Source organism: Priapulus caudatus, unplaced genomic scaffold (genome assembly GCF_000485595.1).
Source record: "Priapulus caudatus unplaced genomic scaffold, Priapulus_caudatus-5.0.1 Scaffold828, whole genome shotgun sequence".
NCBI classification, from domain to species: domain Eukaryota; kingdom Metazoa; phylum Priapulida; class Priapulimorpha; order Priapulimorphida; family Priapulidae; genus Priapulus; species Priapulus caudatus.
In genome coordinates, this window is record NW_014577889.1 from 61,753 (window position 1) to 65,771 (window position 4,019).

A 4,019-nucleotide genomic window follows, 5' to 3' on the forward strand; every position below is an offset into this window, starting at 1 on the left:
TACGGTCCGGTATACCGGAACCGAACCGTAACCTGGTACCAGAGCATATAAATCAACGTGAACTATCTAATATGCCAGACCGTACCTTGCCTACTCCACTCAACAAGTCTAGGGAGTCGCCTACGCCACACGGCACTTGGAACGTCTCAATAAAATAAATAAAGTTAAATAAACACGAAATGTACCAAAGTCTTAATGTTTCTCTACCTCTATTTCGCCTATAACCACCTGTAAATGCCGGTCAAATGCTCATCTGCGGCAAACACACAAGTACACCGAACGCACCGCCCCGCCTGTGCTGCGTGTCACAAACAACATGAATTAAAGAAAGAGGCAGGTAGAAGCGTGATCGCAAAATTCGCTCACGCTCGCTTCATTTCACCTTCAAGCAGCACAAATACACATCAACTGCTTCCATCTTGGTATCTATGTGTACATAAATGTTCCTTGTTCGAATTATAACTCTGCCTTTTGTTCTTACCTACTCCGCCCAGAGATATCTCGTGAAATCCTGCAGGAATGTTCTCTCCGTGAAAATATAAAGAGGACGACATGACTGTTTATACACGAGTAATGGGGCGCATTGCATGCCGGGATCAGCTGCTGCGGCCTCCGAGCTCCGTTTCGAGGCCCGCCAACAAGCCACAAATGCGCGCGGGCATGACGTCACACACCACACGACTACAGTGAACGATCAAAGTACCGCCGTTAGGGGTTTTCGGATCATGTCGTCCTCTTTACATTTTCACGGAGAGAACATTTCCTGCAGGATTTCACAAGATATCTCTGCAGGAGTAGTAAGGAACAGAAAGGTCAAGTATAATTCGAACAAGTAAACATTTATGTACACATAGATACCAAGATGGAAGCGGATGGATGTGTATTTGTGCTGTGAAAGTGTGAAATGAAGCGAGCGTCGAGCGAATTTTGCGATCACGCTTTTCTATACCTGCTCTCTTATTCATGTTGTTTGTGCACTCAGAACAGCGCGGGCGGGCGTTCGGTGTACTTGTGTGTTGCAGATGAGCATTTGACCGGCATTTACAGGTGATTATAGGCGAAATAGAGTAGAGAAACATTAAGACTTTGGTACATTTCGTGTTTATTTACCATTATTTTTTTTTATTAAGACGTTCCAAGTGCCTGTGGCCTACGCCTACTCCCTAACCCTAATCATATTAGATATTACCAGGGTACGTTCCGGCAGTACCCTGGGGGACATAGACCCTATACTATATGAGCAGTACTATATACAGTAGTATAGTATAGACTATTGCATGGCATTGCATTTGAATATATATATAGCCATCGAATAGGATACATACTGCTATATAGCATATACTCACAGTGTCACACAATCATTGGCCGAATGTCTGTCTCACAGCCGGTTACGCAGTTGCTTTCTAATAATTCTAACACGATATGGAGACAGCTGATAGTGATATGCCTACAGCTGATCGTGATACAGTACACCACTGTGTGTGCTGCATGCTATCCCGCACTACACTACTGTGACTATACACAGCACCCGAGCAGTGCCACCGCACTGCCCTGGCAAACTAAGTCTCCTTGACCTTGGTTCTTTACAGCCAATGCAATTAATTACACCGGCATAACGATTACCGTAGGGTACGTACCGTCGATACGCTTCCATAAAGAAACAGAGAGCGTGTACCGCACTCCGCCTCAACACTAAAAATAGTGGCTAATAAATTATCATAAACACAAGTTTTCTTCCATATTGGAAATATGAACCGCAATCTGACCGGTCACCGGGCGTATAGCAACCAGTACAGTTTGTGTGTGTGCGCGCGCGCGTGCATGCGTCTGTGTGTGCGCGCGTTTGTGTGTGTGTATGTGGCCGTGACTCCGAGCAAAATAAAATTGTTATTGCGCTCCGTTTGACTTTGTAAATCGATTGGATTGATTTTCATAGATTTAGATTTGTCTGAGGAACGGTGGAAATTGTGTTAGCCATCATTTCTACGATTGACATTTATTGATTGACGTAACGTTATTGATTGACGTAACGTTATTGATTTTTTGCTGCTGAACGGACGCAAGCGGAAGTTAATGAAGAAAGACAAACATAACACATAAGATTATACTATCAACCACAATGCGATTTCGGTGTGGAAATTTGACATTCATGTTTATTTTACAAGACAATACATGAAATTTCTGCTTGCTCAAAGTCAAGATACCCTTGTATTACACATGTGGCAACATTCGCAGCATTGATTGTTGAAAATCGTTACTACACTTATAAAAAAAACTACAATAAACATAAAAAACTTAGTAAATTATTACAAACACGTCATTATAGTAACCGTTACACAAAAACATTGTGTTCTAGCCTGGAAGGATGCTGACATCCTGAAGAAGTATTCCATGAGGTGCTGGGCACTTGTTATAACCAATTTTTTTGCCGTGTGGAAAGTTTGACTTATGTTATAACGAAATGCGCTCTATTTAAGAAACAATGTAAAAACAATGTATAATATTTCTCTGGTTAGATTAGATGGAGCGCCTTTGGTTATACATTGTTTTTTACATTGCCATTGTGTTTTCGTGTTGTGACGTTGCACCGCGCTCGGTGCAAAAATTTCCCACTATTTTAATGTTTTTGAACGTAGAATGTGAAAAAAATGAAACTGAAAAAAATAAATGGCCCATGCAACGTGTCATGATCTGTAGAATGTTCGTACCAAGTTTGGAGAGGATCCGTTGAGCGGTGCGGAACAGTAAAGGCGGAAACACATACACACACACACACACAGAAAATCTCCAATTTATAGTAAGATAGAGTAGAGTAGTATGAGAAAAACAATATAGAGAAACTATTTGTAAGCGCGAAAACGCTATGCGTAAGAGCATACGCGATATTATTATAACGTAGAGTAGAGCATAAAAAATTAACGTACCGCACCCGCGCGCGCGTATAAAATTATATTTTCGTGGTGAACTGCGTGAAAACTGAACAGCACCCGTATCACGCTCTCGCACTCTGCCTACTTGTTCTCTGATCGGGGGCGATCAAAAAAAATTCAAGGGGGAGTGATGTAGCGATGCTGCGGGCAAGCTAGCATCGCACATGCTCATTAATTATTCAAGGCACCTAGGAAGCAGAGGTGTCGCACACCGAGTGTGCAGGGGTGTTTAATAAACTGACCGGATAGCGTCGTCGACAGATGGAGTGCGGAGAGGGGGTCACGCGGTGCTCGCGAAGCGGCGATCGCAGGCCGCATAAGAAGGCGGTCTGGCGAAGCTCAGGAGGTGAGAAGATAATGCCCGGATGTCGGTCACAAAGGCCGGGCTAATATAAAAGGCGCGCCGCGCTTGGAGCGGGAGAACTCCTCTCCCCATTGTTTCACCCGCCAACTGTCCGTGTCGCACGTATCTCCCTGTTGCCGTTTGACTTACCGTCGCTTTGCCGTTGTGTTATAATGGCTTACAATATATGTGATTGTGGTACGTTACTCCTCTAGTTCGTATTTGCTTTGCGTCTTGCGCTACCTTATCGTTACCCGCTACACACTATACGATCACGCAAAGTACAACCTTATAGTAGTAATAGTACTAGTGCTGAGAGGGTCTATGTCCCCCAGGGTACTGCCGAAACGTACCCTGGGTACGGTCCGGTATACCGGAACCGAACCGTAACCTGGTACCAGAGCATATCAATCAACGTGATTTATATGCTCTGCTGGAACTATCTAATATGCCGGACCGTACCTTGCCTACTCCACTAACAAGTCTAGGGAGTCGCCTACGCCACAGGCACTTGGAACGTCTCAAAAAAGAAAAGAAAGGTAAATAAACACGAAATGTACCAAAGTCTTAATGTTTCTCTACTCTATTTCGCCTATAATCACCTGTAAATGCCGGTCAAATGCTCATCTGCAACACACAAGTACACCGAACGCCCGCCCGCCCTGTGGGTTAAAGGATAGAGAACATGGGTCCCAATAAAACCAATGTCATTTACATCAATATAAATATAAAATATAATATTATAT

At 43.6% G+C, this 4,019-nt stretch overlaps 1 protein-coding gene across 1 annotated transcript in view; it reads right to left on the minus strand.

Annotated features, from left to right (window-relative positions):
* Positions 1–1,738, minus strand: part of LOC106813809 (mitochondrial arginine transporter BAC1-like) — a 6,132-nt gene extending 4,394 nt beyond the window's left edge. The window contains exon 1 of the mRNA XM_014818036.1: positions 1,347–1,738. The gene's annotated coding sequence lies outside the window, so the exon portion shown is untranslated. The remainder of the gene's footprint in view (positions 1–1,346) is intronic.
* Between the last annotated feature and the right edge of the window lie 2,281 nt (positions 1,739–4,019).